Source organism: Pteropus medius, unplaced genomic scaffold, assembly GCF_902729225.1.
Source record: "Pteropus medius unplaced genomic scaffold, Ma_sr-lr_union100, whole genome shotgun sequence".
Classification (NCBI taxonomy): domain Eukaryota; kingdom Metazoa; phylum Chordata; class Mammalia; order Chiroptera; family Pteropodidae; genus Pteropus; species Pteropus medius.
In genome coordinates this window covers 30,485,194-30,501,975 of record NW_024354500.1, presented here as the reverse complement: position 1 = coordinate 30,501,975, position 16,782 = coordinate 30,485,194, and the positions used below count along the sequence as shown (strand labels likewise).

The 16,782-nt window shown below is 34.4% G+C and overlaps 1 protein-coding gene and 1 pseudogene across 1 annotated transcript in view; one reads left to right on the top strand and one right to left on the bottom strand.

Annotated features, from left to right (window-relative positions):
- MLIP (muscular LMNA interacting protein) overlaps positions 1-16,782 on the top strand; it is a 122,818-nt gene that overhangs the window by 93,562 nt on the left and 12,474 nt on the right. The gene's annotated exons all lie outside the window — the stretch shown is intronic.
- Positions 7,628-7,746, bottom strand: LOC120595189 (uncharacterized; annotated as a pseudogene).

Sequence of the window (16,782 nt, the reverse complement as noted above, 5' to 3'; positions counted from 1 at the left end):
AGCACTTATAATTGTAGTCAATGGGCAAAGAAATACTTAAAATTTTCACAGGTATCTGTAAACATTAACATTTTATTTTAAAATGTGTCTATCTGCCTCATTATACATAGTGATGAAATATATATAAAAGTTATGTGTTCAGTACCTAAAATATATACATATATATTAAGCAAACAAGCAGAAATATTTATAGTTGGCTTTGGAATGCAATCGTAAGTGTTCTATTAGAAGCAAGCAGTCAATACCACACAAGGCTTACATGTAAGTGTCCTTTCCTCTTATCAGCATTACTGTAAGGGCAGTCTGGCTAGTACAGACTCTCAGACCCTGAAAATTTCCTAAAAGAATTGACTCATCAAAGTCAACCTGCAATTAAATCTTTTTTAAAAATTCAAATCTTACTTAAAAGCGTTTATTTATCAAATTCTCTATATCTTATGAAATATACCTCCGTACTTGGAAATCAATCAAGGCCATATGTTCCAAAATGTAGTTCAACAATATTCCTTTGGCCCTGAAACATTTTTTTGAAAAACTGTTCATAAACCCAGTCTAAACACCGACATCTAAAAAGTGAACACAATTACATGAGGAAAAAGTTGCTTTTTATATTTAATAGCATCTATCATAACTGAATGATCAACCCTGAATTAAACTTTTAAAATATCCATTTTCTGCAAAGAAAATGTTTTTGGGGCAAGGTTCAGGATGACATTTTTATGACCTTTGTTTGTTTCCTACTCCTGATTTAGAAAAAGTTATTTCAGAGAAAGTATATTAATTTTAAGGATTTTATATTATTTGTAATTCTTCCTGATTTAATGCTTGCCAACATCTATGAGATGCATTTAGCTATTAAATAGAGTTAATAATTATGATAATAACATACCATTTTTCTTATAAATTGTCATCTATGATTAGGTTATAACTGGATTTTTATAGGTATCGATTGCATTTAATACCTTGTTCTTTCGATATTTTGTTTGATGTTTTCTGGAACTTGTCAGCAAGGATAGAGTCAATATTTCATCCACATTTTAACCTGTGCTCAGTCAGACTGTATAAAAGCCATTTGAGGTTGGACAGCTATTTTCAGTCTATACAATTTTCATAATAGACTTTGTCTTTCAGAGTCTGAGATTTATTGATATTGAATTAAAAACATTTACATAGGAAATAATAATAGTAATATAAGACAATATTTCTTGATGGAATATTTAATTGCTTAGTCTTATAATCCAATTGTTCCTATTAAAATATATAGATTACCCAATTCGATATCTGTTTACAAACCTTGTGTTATAAATATTGGGCCAATAGCATCCTAAGTTATAAAAACTTGTCTTTTTTACTTGAAATAACTTCTTGTCTGGCATGGTAAAACATAATCTGCCATCTAAATTAACTTTTTTTCAATACCCTGATGTCATCCCCTGATTTTACAACTTTATCTGCTGAGCTCATCTCCAAACTCAGATATTTCCACCATTCCCCCAGGAGAGCCACAGTGAACTTGACTTAACTATCTTTGATGGTTTCTCATCAACTAGAGCTACAGAAGGTGTTGAACAGGTTTTATTCTCCTGTTAGATCTGTAGTGCACACTCCTCTTGTTTAAATCTTCATCAGACTCTACGTGTCCTAAATTGTCCCACTAATCCCTACTTTCTTCTCTTACTTTCAAGATACAGCTGTATCATATGATGTCATATCATATGTAATGATACTCAGGTACTTTCCTTTTCATCTTAGAATAAAACAGTGTATCCTCTCTTTCCTCCATTCTCATAAGGGGAGTCATTACTCTTTCGTTCTTGAAAGTAATATAGCCCAGTGGGTAAGAGTATGATGTCTCTAGTCAGTTGTCAAAGTTAATTTCCTGACCCCACTCCTTCTAGATGGTTATATTAGATAAGTCATTTAGCTTTCACATGCCTCCATTTAGTAACCTATAAAATGAAGATGATAGTAGTAGTCACCTTATAAGATTATTATGAGATTAAGGTGTACTAATACATGCAAAGCACTCAGAACAGTGCCTGGAACATAACAAGAAGCACATAAGTGTTAGGTCTTATTATTAATAAGCCTTCCCAGAATTTTCATTTGTTTTTTTTTTCCATTGGACCCCTTCTCTTTGTGTGCAGAAACCTCAAAAAAAATTTAAACACTTCCTCATTTTTTTCCTTGATGATGCTGCAAACCTAGTAATTTCAAGAATTTCTTTCTCTCAAAGTGATTTGTAGCCATTATCTCCATTCCCCTTCTATATACTCTTTAACCTATTCTTTCTTTCACTTCAACCATTCTACTGAAATTGCTATCTGGAGGTAAACTGCTGGTCATCAAACTCAGCTGAATTTCCTTAGTCCTCTATCTGTTATCCCTTGTAATGTTTGCCATAGTTGATCATAAACTCTTGAATCGTTCTCCTCGCTCTCCTCTTGGGATAATATGTATGTCCCAACTCCTTCACTGTTTCTTATTTGTTTTCTTTGTGGTCATTTTTCCTCCTCTACCTCTTCTCTCTAATGGCCTCATTTTAGATATTCGCCCACTCACAGGTTTCTGTAATTAATCTTAGTACTGATAATTCTCAGATCCACTTCTGCTTCTCCTCTGAGATCTAGTTTTATAACTTCAGCTGCTTGCTTGTCAGTTCCCCCAGGATGTTATGTTATCACCTTAAATTCATCATTCATTTTGTCTCATCATTCTGTTCTGGTTTCCCTACTTCTGTCATTGGTACCACAATTCTCAGTCTCCAAACTCAAAACTTGATTGATCTATTATGATTTTTTTACTTTGAACTTATGACTAATCATTCACCAAGTTGAATGGATCCTTCTTTTGTTACGTCTGTCATGTTATAATCTCTCAATACTATTTATTATCATTCTCCCCATATAAAATACCTTCTTGCTTTTTCTCCTTAGGCAAACCATTCTTATACTTTCTGACCTAGTCAAATTATTCTTCCTTTGTGAAGTTTCCCCATGCAACAAAATTCAAAGTGGTATTTTTCTCCTTTTAATTTCTATAATACTCACCTGCACCAAGGTATCTTATGCATATTATAGATTATCTCATCTTTATTTGTTGTGATTGTCTTAGTGTCCATCTAGGATGTGATATGCTTAATAAACTGTTTTTTCACATTATAGGTATAGCAATAAATATGTGTTAATTATGAACAAATCTTAAATGATCCAATTTCTTCAGTAAGAGCCCAAGATGCTTGTATATTTATGATTATTTCTATTTTAAGCAGAAACTAAATCTGAGTCAATTTACGGATTTATCAATACATTGAGCACAATTTTAGTCCATTGAGAATCTCCTTTTTTTTGAGGGCTGTATCCAATTTCCAGTGAACTTATGGAGTGCCTTAGCATGAGAGCATAGGTGGAGTAGGAGTGTGAAGGCAGGAGGATCTGATTTTTTTCTGCTACATGTGGACTCTGGTATCTTGTCTTGATACATGACCATCAGTCTTAGAGTACATTGCTGCATCCTTCTTTCTTCACCTGCACAGCTTGCCCTAGTTGACTGTAGGTTAGCTACTTCTGAGCCTCTATAGCATGCATGGAAAAACATTCTCACCTGCATACTGGGAGCAGATAAACTTTGTGAGGGTACATACAAACCATCAGCTTGGATACCCTATATATCCTTCTCTAATCGTTTGTTCCTACTCCCTTTGCTGTAGGGAACTCAACATGAGTTTATCTGTGAATTTGCTTACTCATTGAAATTTATTTGTGACCCCCAAATCAATACTTGCTTGTACTTTTATGGTCATTTGTGGACATGTGAAGAACAGTGAAAATTTGATTGACAGTGAAAATATGATTGACTGATAAAAATGTAATCAAACTTGTAGGAACATAGTCCTGTATTTCCCCTTGGAGAATTGGTTCAATATTTTCTAATTTCATGTTCTCAGTGAATTTATAGAACATAACTACTGCGAATAATGAGAATCCTTTGTATCTTTGGCTTTCTCTGAGAAGAAGATTCATATATATTAGTAGTTAATTTGGGAATTGGTCTCAGAAATGCCAGTTAGGGGTGTGGGAAACTGAGGCGAGGAGGAGAAGGCAACTAATAAAAGATATATCATCAAGCAAGTTACCATCGTGGGTATAACTGGAGCTTGAGTTTACTGAGTAATTCTGGCAGCTAATGTGGAACATACAACTCAGAGTTAGGCAATCTGAAGTGGGGGATGGGAATTCTGCTAGTCCTTGCTCAAGGGCTGTGCTTGGGGGAGGAGAGCTTGAATCCTCAGAAAGAGCCCTCAGGCAAAGAGAAGCAGAAACCAGCAATTTGAAGTTCAAAGTCCTGAAATTGTTACCATTTGGGGGCTATTTGAACTTGTTACCCAGCACATGGAGGGGATAACAACCCAGAAGTGTAATTAGCACTTTTCCTCGTTTCTTCTGGCAGCGAAGAGTCAGCGAGATTTAGAAAAGATTTATTAAAAGTATGTTTTAGAAAGGCAGTGCATGATCCAAGAGAGGAACATGGGTTTTCATCAGAAAGCTGTAATCACGCAGAAGTAGAAAGGTCTATCCTATATTTGGGCGTGATGGGTGGTTACAAAGGCATTCCTAGGTGATTGGCATGTGAGGTCATTTTGATTGACACTTTGCTGCTATATAACACTTTGCCTAGCGCGCATACTCTTACCCAGAATTCAGTCTGTCATAATTAGATTCATGAACTTTTGGGCATAAACATGGTATTATAATAAAGGTACAATGAGGCTGAGGTCGTGGGCAGGTTAGGGTAGTACCTTTTGTGCATGGGTCTGTGGTCAGATTAAACCAGTTATATATTATGGCCCTTCTGTCCTTTGTCTCTTTGGGCAGTCTTTAGGCTGGGCCTCCATTGTTTTGTTCCCCTGTGGCTCATGTCTGACTAACTACCTACCTAACAAGGTGACATAGGTAGGCCAATGATTTATATTACATATATCCACAAATCTTATGTTTATGATCTAAATTTGAAGTCCAGGATCCTGGAAATCAAAACTTTGGCTATTAAAACTCATGAGAATTATTTTTGTTTTAGATAGATAGATAGATAGAGATATAGACGTAGATATATTTGATATATGTTTTGATATGTATTGGGCTATGTATAACTGCTGAAACAATAAAGATTGCAAAGGAAATATGCTGGGTGTGTGGAGTTACTATCTTAAAATCGTATCTCATCCATAGCTATTTTACCAACTTTCCCTCCATTATGGAATATATTTCAAAATTTTTATCTTCATAGTTAATAAAGTACCATGCACAACACATCTGTATATATGGAGTCTGCCTTCTATTTTTTGAGAGGTCAGTTCATTTAGAACGATTCTTCCTGGGCACCAGGAATTCTTTGCCGTGTCTCAACTACTTCCTTGGCCCTCAGATGAGAAATCTAAAATACATATAATGAACAAAAAGTAGAAAGTTTATTGCCCTCCATAACTTTTATTCTTTTCTCCATCCTCTGCCTCATTTTTTCTATCTCCTGCTCTCATAATCTCTGAGGCACCCCTGTCTTTTTAAGTCAACCCAAATTTCAATTCTTCTGGCCTACTTTCACATTCCAATTTAAGTATTCAGTTTTGTGTACTTTTCTCTCTTTTCTTATTTTAACTACTATTTTCTTCTTTTTATTTAACATGACTAGAGGCTATGTAGACAGGAAGTTATCACTCATCCTTGTTTCCCCTGAGTCTCTATTCTGCCTGTTAGTACCAGCAACAAATAAGAAAACACATGGCAGGTCTATGAATAGAACTGGGAGGAGAGAAAATTAAACCTTCATAGTTGGGATGGCTTTTCTGATCTGTTGGCAGGGAGAAGGCTGGGATTTCCTATTCAGAAAGGCTCTATTTACAGTGAAAGCTTGAGAGGTTTTACAAGAAAACATAAAATCTTTATAGACAGAGAGACAGCTTTGAAGCCCCAGGAGAAAATTCACAGCAATTCTGAGAATATCTACTCTTTCAGTTTTCAAAAATTATATTGTTTGGGGGCGTTGTTTGTGATTGTGCTGCCATTTTACTTCCCTTCTCCCACTATAGCTTTCACTTCAGAGCAGGAGAGAATTATTCATCTTCTACCTCTAATCTTCCTGCCCAGAACCCATCCCAGCCCTGACAACTCCTACTCCCACTCCTATTTCCACTCCATCAATATGATTAAATAAAACATTAATCTTATCTAAAATGTCTTTTCCTTTTTTATAACCTATTCTTTAATGTTTTTAATTTATTCACACATGTATTCCCTTTAATTCTGATTTCTCATTCCTCTTTGCCCATATTGCCTATACTAACATATTTTTGTTTGTATATATTTTTTCAGAAATTCTGTTATTTTGCGTGTATATAATTTAATTTACGAAAATGCTATTGTATCACATACTTCACTCTTTTTCTGTGGGTTTCTTTTTTTTTCATCTGTAAAAGAGGGTATTAAATTTGGCTCCAAAACTCTTAGTCTAGGATTTGAACTAAGCTAATTGCATCAAAATTATGTGAGAAGCTTTAGAAAAATGCTCATTTCTAAGACTTAAAACTTCTAAACTCAGAACTTACACTGAACTTGATGATCTTAAGTTTTTACCTCATTGAAAATGCTATGCTTCTTCTATAAAAGCAAACTTTTCCTTTTTTGCTTCTTAAATTCTCTAATGATTCAGCAAGAAAACGAACTTCAGTATAAAAAATAACTTTACAAAGGAAAACTGTTTATATTAATATGTTTACAAGTGCTTGATTATAATTTTTTTTCATAAAACCCCTAGTAAGTAAAAGAAAACACATTGTTAAATAGTATATGTATTAACTTAGGTCACAAGTTTTTTTTTTTTTTAATAAGTTATAAAATGTTGAGTTCTTAATCAATATTACCTTCTTGTGCTTGTAACATTTACAACTGGGCTGAATGTTTATACATCCAGTACTTACGGATTTTATTTTATTGAATCATAAAATACATATTTTTTCCCACTGCACTACTTCAATTATTAAAAGTTATTTCTTTTTGAAAAAATAACATAGCTGCCATCATGTACTTTCTTAAGGTTTACTTTAAGAAATTAAAGTGCCCTTTTTCATAAGAAGAGATTTTAAAATATAACGATCTTTTATATTAAAATTATGTTTTTGCTAAGAAAAAGTATTTTACTTGAAATATATTTTATCTTTATGCTATGTTAACTGACGAGTTTTTATTAATTTCTTTTCCAAGAAGCTGCTCTTGAGATGGCAGAGTAAAAATAAAGAGGAAATATAACTCTACTGCAATAAAAAGAGAGAGAGAGAGAGAGACAAGAAGGCAAAATGACAGTGTTTTCAATCCTATTCCATCTGTTATTTATCTTTTCTATGTAAAGGACCAGTCCATTTATACTAAGCCAAGGGTGAGGCATCTATTAAAACACTGATGGAAACTACCTATTGAAGTATATTATGCATGGTAAACACAGAGTTTAGGTAATAAACAGTCAACTCTTTGGGGGAATTGGGCTTTATTGTCTTTTTTAGGTACAGAACCTTGGTTGACCTCACAGATTGCAAGGACCTTGTCAGTTTACAATCCCTTATTTTTTTTATTTTTTATGCCTACATCTCCTGGTCATCCTAGGTGGTCATCCATTTTAGTACTAACCAGGTCTGACCCTGCTTAGCTTCCGAGATCAGACGGGATCGGGCTTGTTCATGGTAGTATAGCCTTAGACTACTGTCTTTTGTTTTGCCATATATTAGGGGGTTGGAGCACAGACTTCTGAATCTCTGATGAGGCTTCGTGGTGGTATGCTGTTGTGTGCATGGGGTAGAAAAAAAGAAGAGAAAGAAACTTTTATATCTACAATGAGTAGGGGGACAAGTTTCTCCATAAACTGGTTTTAGGCTGCTTCCTAGGTCATGAGCATCGCTTCTTTAATAAATGTTGACTTTTCTCTTTCACATTCTTTTTCTCCATTTGTACTTGTTTATTTTCTAATTTAATCTATTTGTGAAGTTTATATTTTTACCATTATTGAGAATATCTTAAGTGGTATTATCAATCATTGCATAGTTACTCAGAGAATTGACTCTGAGAATCCACAGAAATCCAATAAATGAATTAAAATATTCATATTACAGACATAGTTCCAATAAGGGTTGAATATTTTAGTTGTTCCTCTGCAAGGTGATTTTTTCCCCTAAGATTTCTTCTGATGTTTTAACAGAGATCAATCAACAGGAATTAAAGTAGATTATGACTTAGCTAGAAAATCTGAAGTAATTCCAACTTTTACCTACTGGTTCAAAGGCTGAAGGGGCTTTGAAATAAAAATTTGTTTTTCTAATGTAGGATATAAATATTTAGATCTAAATATGTGAAAACTATTTTACAAGTATATTTCAAGAATAAAGCAATGTCTCTTTCAGATAAGCAGCTTACAGTTGTTCATAGCTTCAAAATGAAAAAATGAACCCTAAATTACATGATTTGGTTCGAGGTTTCAAAAACCTTGTTTAATAGCCTAATTCTCTACCAGTAACAAAGAGCATAGATTTTGTAACCTTTTTCCCCCAACATGACAGCTAAAAACACTGGAGTCTGAAAGTTGACTAAGCATGATTATTTATTCATTTTACAAAGATTTATTGAGTCTCCCTTATTTACAAAGTACTGTGTCTGCGCTACCCATGCACTGGAAAACAAGGAGATAGAAAGCTGAAGGGCCTTAACCAGGTACTTATTCTCTACTTGTGAAGAAAAAGAAATTAAACAAATAAGCAAAAATTCATTACTTAGTGATAATTGTGACAACGGCAATGCAGAAGATGGTCAAGTAGTTATGACTACATATAACAGAGGTCTCAATCTAGTCTAGTGAATCAGGAAAGACTTAATGAAGAACTGATGTGTGAGGTCTGAAAAGAAGCAAAGGTTGGGGACAGACGAGGCCTTTCAGTTAGAAGGAATAACATTGGGGAAGGTTTCCAGGTGGGAAAGAAAGAAATAGAACAAGGTTGAGAAAATGAAAGAGATATTGAAAAAGCAACTGAAGTTAGGAAGTATAGTTTGAAGTTACCAAGAAGTAAGACTGCCAGACAACTTCTGCATTCCTGGGAATAATGCATTATCTGGATTTGTGAGAAGAAAGCAGGGAGCAAATCGAGGGGTTGCTGAAATTTTGTAAGAAAAAAAATGATATTTAAAAAAAGGAGAAAACATGCCACTTACTTTACAGAATATTTTATTTACATTTCAAAACAATCATAAAGTAGGTTTTATCCCCATTGTTTTACATATGAAGAAACAGGCTCAAAAAGTGTAAAGAATTTGTACAAGATTGCACAAAACTAACTTAAAAACAGGTACTTCACTGATTTTCATTAAGATACTTTCTACGCCCACCCCTCTCCCCCCCCAAAACAAAAAACATCTGTTCTGTTCATGAAATAGCATCACCGCCTTCTCCACCACCACCAGAATTATAGGCTTTTATCTGGTCAAACAACAGCCCTATATACCTCAGAACTGGAACTCACCACTAAGGCCATCCGACTTCTTTATGTCTACAGACAGGACAACTAAGGACTAACAATGCAAAGTGGCACATCCAAGAGCATGGTGTGAGTTATTGGCAGAGCTTGGATTTTGCATGAACCACATGATGCTTTTTACATTTCATCCCCAGGCTCCAACCTTCTTTTGGCAGCCACATTTCCAAAGGTTAGTGGCTTGGAGAACCACTATACATGTAATATTCTGACAAAACTTACTGAGGCAGCTATATTTACAGAAAAGAAGTCATCTTGAATTTGGGAGGTAAAATCTCCTTTTATTGTTAATAATGTCTATTGGTGTTCTGTCTACATAATTAGAAATCTTCCTGTGTGAATAAATCAAGGTTATTTATTTTCTATCATCACAGATATAAACTGCCTTACTCTCAATTCTAAAACTTTCTGACAACTTTTAGAGTTATTGAGAATTGGATAACTATTAAGATGCTGTAGAATATAAAAACTTTGAGGTGGGTGGAATAGGAGAAAAAGCTTTATAAACTCAAAATTGGTTGTTAATTTTTCAGGAAACCAGAACATGGGCACTGTTTGCCTATGCCAAATCATTTTCAAATTGGATGAATTTGTATAATATTTTCATAAAGAACATTCTGTTCAAAATGGTTAAATGCAAATGAATTGGACTTTTAGCAATAAAAAATGAATGCCACTGAGCAGGTATTTTAAGAGAAGCAGTTCTGAGAAATGAAGTATCAATCATATATAGTTAGGTTCTCCACTAGAGGGCAAAAAGAACATTTTAACACAATAGATGCCTTGGCAGGCTAGCATTTGAAACCAGGCATGTTTCAGGTTATCTAATTGCCCATCATTCTTAAAATGTACTCAAATTAAGCACAATTGACTTTTAAATTTCTTCCAGAAAACTGAGAATAACTAATTTCTTATATATCTGACCCTAAGCATATTTGCTGTCATCTAGCTGAATTTTTTTATTGTAATACTTTTTAATGAAGTCATTTTAAAAATTAAGAATTTGCTAATTTGAAAGAGATATGTGGTAGGAGGCAGGCTGGAAGGCATTTTTAGTTAGGAAAGTGTACTTGGAGAAAGATGATTTTTAAAGCTCTGGTAAAATAACATGTTGGCCCTTAGAATTTATTGACCATACTTGTGTTCTACAGGCATAGAGAAAATAAGTTGCCATCAGTTTTCACCTTGTGCAGATGGAGGCACTAGGGAAAAATTCATTTAACAGGACTCAGCTGCCACCTACCCCTTACTACCCACTGTATAGTCTCTTAAATCAGTTTCCTTAGAAGCAGAGTGGAAGATAGGAGTTCAGGCTTTTGTGATTTATTGAGTACGTGCGCTCTTCAGAAAAGCATCCTGTAAAGAAAGTGAGTCCTCATCGGGAAGGGCAAAGAGAAACCTAATTCACTGGGAGGGGGCTCTGTAGTAGAAATTGCAAAGTTATCCTACCTTGAGGCAAAGGAGCTGACCTCTGATAGGTCTTATCAGCCACTCGTTGGCTATGAGCCTTGATGTGGGGAGAGGGTCAAGTAACTCAGCTTTAGGACATTCTTCTCAGCTGAAGGCAATGGTTTTTGGAAGGAGGCAGTTGTGGGCCCTGAAATATAATGAAAATCTGGTGGTGGCGTTTATCTTTGCAAATCGAGTCTTTTTAATATATATATATATTCTATATTTAATATATAATATTTAATATTTAATATATATTATAATATATATTTATATATTTATACATACATATATATTTATATTCAACCTTTGAGCACACAGTTCCTTCTCTAACCTTCTTTTAATGCTATTGCTTTTTTAAAAAAGTTGATTTACATGAAATTGCCATTATTCAACAGTTCTTGACCTGCAAAAACATCAGTTTTATTAGTTTTAAATTCTTGAATCTAATTGTTTCTCATTGCTTTAATTTATTTTGTTATCCTTTTATATACTCTGTGCAACAAAAGTCATATATATCGTGTGGTGTTTACACAGTAAAAGAATCTCTTATTTTGAAACCTCAGGGCAAAATTTCCTGTTCCGCTTCATCTTGTTTAATGTGAACATTGTTTTATTCCTTTTACTAAAATATGAACATAAAATTATTTCAGATTGCTAAATTTGTTGAAGTTTACCCTTGTATAACCTATTAAAGTACAACTCAGATGTTTTATTTATAGCCATCAAATAATAATACCCATTTGCCCTCATAAAAGCCATATGTTCCCTATGTTCTGTGAATCAAACAGAAATCTCTTTTGTGGAATAAAGATATGCCTGTGGGGTTGGACTCTTCCTCACATTGTTTAAAAATATTTACTAAGCTCCCATTGGGCGCTGAAACACTTCCTGAGCACGTAAGGCATTCAAATGAAGTGTAAAGCCATTCCTTGCTTTCAAAGTGGTAGAAGTAAACCAAAGGAAAAATCTTAAAACTTTGAGACTGTCTTATTAGGAATATATGTTTATTATGGTCCTATCTTCTTGTTCATTGATATTTTTTACCAGTATATAATGTCTTTTTTTATTTCACAAAGTTTTTTTCTTAAGTTCTACTTTAAAGATAATAAAATTGTTATTCCAGTTTTATGTTGGTTCATATTGACAGATAAATCTTTTCCTCCATTTATGTTCAACTTTATGTTTTCTTATCTGTGTGTGTATCTCTTGTTGACCACAGATTTTCTGATCTTGTGCTTTTTTTCTCTTGAGACCCTTCTCTTAATGTATGAGATTATCTCATTGCATGACCTTAGTTCTGCCACATTGTTTTACATTTCTCATTATTACAATTTCTTACCTCTTTTTTCCAGTTTTGCATACAAAGGGTGTGGCTTTAATTTACTACTTTAAAATTTATTCATTCTATTTAGTTATTATGATGACCATTCACTTAGGGTCCACATTCACATTCACATCAGTATCTATATCTTCTCCTAGTAAGGTAAGTCCATTTGGACTTTCATTATGTTGATTATTCAATTCTAGATTTTATTTATGACATGTTATGGTCTTTCATGACTTTTTTTATTTTTAATGGCAACAACACTCTTATCCAGATTATTTTATTACTCTGCCTTCCATCATTTCTTGCTGCATCCTCCTGTATTTATTTTTCTTACTTGAGACCTTGATCCAAGAAAGTTTTTAAGGTGGGTCTTTATTTGGCAAATTTTCTAAGGCCATTTATAACAGAATATATTTTATGCTTCCACATTTGAATGACATTTTAACAGTTTATCAAGTTCTAGGTAATAGAAATCTTAGACAAATTTTATATTCTAGCACTTTTATCCTAATTTTCAAAAGATCTCCCACTTGGAATTGCTAAAATCTACTAACATAACCTAACTAAACATAGAGTTTTTCTATGAGCTTTATAGCAATCGATAGATACCCTACCTATTTTTTGGTTTGAAGTTTGAATAAAGAGGTATCATGGTTGTTAGGATGTGTTTCTAGTAGGAACGTAGCAGGGATTAAAAAAAGATTCTCCAGAGGGGAGATCCTAGACTCAGGAAAGCAAGGCTGTCAAAATCCCTGAGGAGTGGCTACAACATAAGGCTGAGTTGCAGTGCCTAGCAGGATGATATAGTTGGGGCAAGGGTGGGTGATGGGTGGGGTACTGGAAACAGTGAGTGAACTGACAGTTTAGAGATGTGTAACAGATATGGTAAGAGTGTTAGGAAGTACCTACATCATTCATGAAATGTAGTTTGAAACAATGCATAGGGAGATGTGGGAATGAAGGAATAGGGCCCAATTCCAAAGAGGCAGAGCTGGCAGGCACCATACTGGTGGCAGTTCTCCAGTTACTCTTAGGCATACAGTCCTCAGCTCATATGCCTATCAACTATTCACACATTCTCTCCCTCTTCAACACCTCTCCCCCAATCATTCTCAAAGATGCTGCTGGGAGTATAGTGTTTGGAGAAAATAGAGTGGGGTCTGGCATGGATTCTCTGGAGATGGAGGACATAGATTGGCTCCCATCATGGTCATGCCTGTTTCTCCTCTTAAGACACATTCTTCCAAATTTTTGTGATGCATCAGTTGAACATCTGTTGACACACTCTTGGGTTCTGGGATAGGTTTCTTACAACTTGGGATAACTAGTTGCAAATTAAGAACAATTGGGATGGGACTAAGGCAAGGCAAAAATTGAAGAATATTTATGAGGTTGAGAGTCATATACAGAGTTATTTTTTTCCATTATATGTCATATTGGAATAAAATAGCTAGTACCCCTTGTATTCTATGGAAGAGAAAGAACAGGGGGAAAACAATTTCACATTGTCTTTTGTGAAAAAAAGACATTTGGTTTATGATTGTACTAAAGTTAGTATGATATTGAAAAAATTGAAAATGATGTTTTTGCTGTTGTACTAAGCAACTAATTGTGTCCTAAAGGATAGAGGAAAGAAAGAGAACAACAAATATGGCTTCTTTGTCAGTTCCAATTTCAGTTTCTGGAATTAATTTTGAGGTCTAAAATGGTGTTGGAATATAGATTCTGCTCCATTTTCATTACAACCTGGGAGCTGTGCAATGAAAAAAGTAAATGGTGTAGTTAATCCCCTTGGGGAAGTGGTTTTGTAGTTGAGAAAGAAGCAACTCTAGATGAAAAATGTGAGTAAACGCAGGGATGTGGTATTTGTTTTCAAAACATGCTGAACACATCATGGATGGAAAAAAAGAATTTTATTATGCTGTTCTTTAGACAATGGTAATTGGAGGATGGAAGAGGAAAGGCCAAAAAGAAAATAGTGTAATTTTGGAATTTTCAGCCATATCTCAGAAGAACTTTTACAAAGATCAGAGCAGAAAATTTTTGTTTTCCTTCTGGTGTTAGACTGGTATTAGACTTACTGGCACTTAAACTCCAATGTAATGATATTAATGTTGGTAGTTAACAGTGAGTTTTCTGAGGGTTTATAAAATGATTGACATGTACCCAACTTGAACTGAGTATGTGATGATACTCAGAGAATGTACAAAGGAATGTTGTGAAACTTGATAGTGTTTATAAAAGTTCATAAAAGGAACAAGTGTCTTAGCTAAGAAACGACATTAAGGATCCAAAGTAAGGTTCCACAGAATTTATTTTTACTTTTGTGATAGGCATCACTTCTACCACAGCTATGGTTCAGTATAAGAGACTCCAAAAAAGAAGAACTTTTTTCCTAAGATAGTGTCATCTATAAACTAACAGATATTTGTTTAAGCATTATAGGTTCATTGAATTATCTAAGTAGAAGAGGAGCTGGAACTCATCTAGTTAGGGCTCCAATTTTAAAGATGAGGAAACTTGAGGCCTAGAGACAAAGTGATTTTCGTAAGGTAACGTAGGAATTTAGTGGCATAAACAAACTCATAAAACTTTAGGCATTTAAGAAAAATCGATACTGTACATTTAAGTTATAAAAATAAATATTTAAGTTACTGATGTTCTGTAATTTTTAAAAAATATTTCAGGAGAATATAGATGAAATTTTCAAAACATAGGAATAGGAGTAGTGTGTTTGTGACTGTCATTAAAAACCACTTTTTCCTCAAAGTGCATATTGTGAACTGCCCTTACTAAAGAAAAATTCGGAGCACAACCCACGTTTTGTCCCAAGACATGGAATCTTCAGCGATGAAATCAATCAACTATTATTTGGTGAAAAAGTGCTAGGATATGATGGGCCCTAACCTCCAGCAGCTTGCAATCTTTTTGGAAAATGAGATAAACTCATATTTAATAGCCTTCGTTCATTTAATAAGCATATTCAAGGCTTACTCCTTTGCTTCCTAAGTGGAGTCAAACCGTGCAAAATACTTGCATGGTAATTCTCCAGCCTCAGTTTCTCATATTCTCACAACTCATTTTACCCATTCACTCCGAATTTTCTTCCTATCTTTCACTCAGCTTAACTGTAATTTCTTTTTAGCTACTAACCTTCAGTCTCCTTATCACTGTTAGGAGATTTATCCTTTATTTTTCAGTCTCCTTATCACTGTTAGGAGATTTATCCTTTATTTTTCAGTCTCTGGGGGAAGAGATTCTTTCATCCTTCTAGATTAGATCAGACTTATCTCTTATGAACATAGCACTTTGAAATTTTACTTCAAAACACTTCAAAAAATTATTTTGTATTTGTTTCTAGATATTTGTGATTATATAATTAATATTTCTCTTCCACTGCATTGGTCTCCAAGGGCGAGGACAATGTCTGTTCACTGTCACATCTCTAACACCTAGCAGAGTGCCTAGGACATTTTCAAGTAATTAATAAAAAAGATCCGTGCTAAATTATTTACTTATACAATTGTAGTACAACTTAAATGATTAGGACATTTTGAGTATAGTTCATTTCAGTTGTGAATAGATAAATGTTTGAAAACATCAGTTGCATCAGTCCATACAAAAGTGTTGGTTATGGCCTCACCCCTCAGCCTATGGTAGCATTCGCATCAGTTGAGAGCCCCTTGGAAATGCAGACTCTCAGGCCCCTCTTCAGACCTACTGAGTCAGCATCTGAAATTTCCAAGACTTCCTGGGTGCTTCCTATGCACTGGTAGATATTGTAAATCAGGGATTAAAAACTCATGTATTTAGTTAGGCCATATCCCCTAAATGAGTGATGTAAGAATATATGTGTGTAAGTGATGTAGGAATATATGTGTATAAGCGCAATAGGTGATCTCTGACACTTGGCCTCCTCTTAGTAGGAATGGTGGGGCTGTGCTGACATGGAGATCAACGTCATCTAAAAAGGGCAGGCTGTTGCACAGGTCAAGATGATCGCAAGACTAGTGTTGCAAGACCTTTGAGCAGTTCAAGAGAAAGGAACACAAACCTGCAATCTGTGAACTCAAATGCTGACAATGAAATTCAATTCTTTGTAAAGTAGAAGAACTGTGAGGGTCAAAGAGAACACACATGTGTGATAGTGATAGTTCAAAGATCTCTAGTTTACAAAGTTTCATATAATGAGGAGACTTAGGAAAGCAGTAAAGGTTCCTAATTCTTCATTAATACGGACTTTTTAAATTCTGCAAGTCGGAAAACCCTCTTTGCTTCTCTAACCATTCCATTCTTTCTTTCTTTTACTAATTTATTCATTCAGTTCTTATTTAGTGTCCACTCTGTGCTCAGGGAGGCCCATGCCAGGTGCAAAAGACTAAAGATGAATAATAGATAATCTACATGATTTCCCATGGCTTTTAGTCTCATGATGACA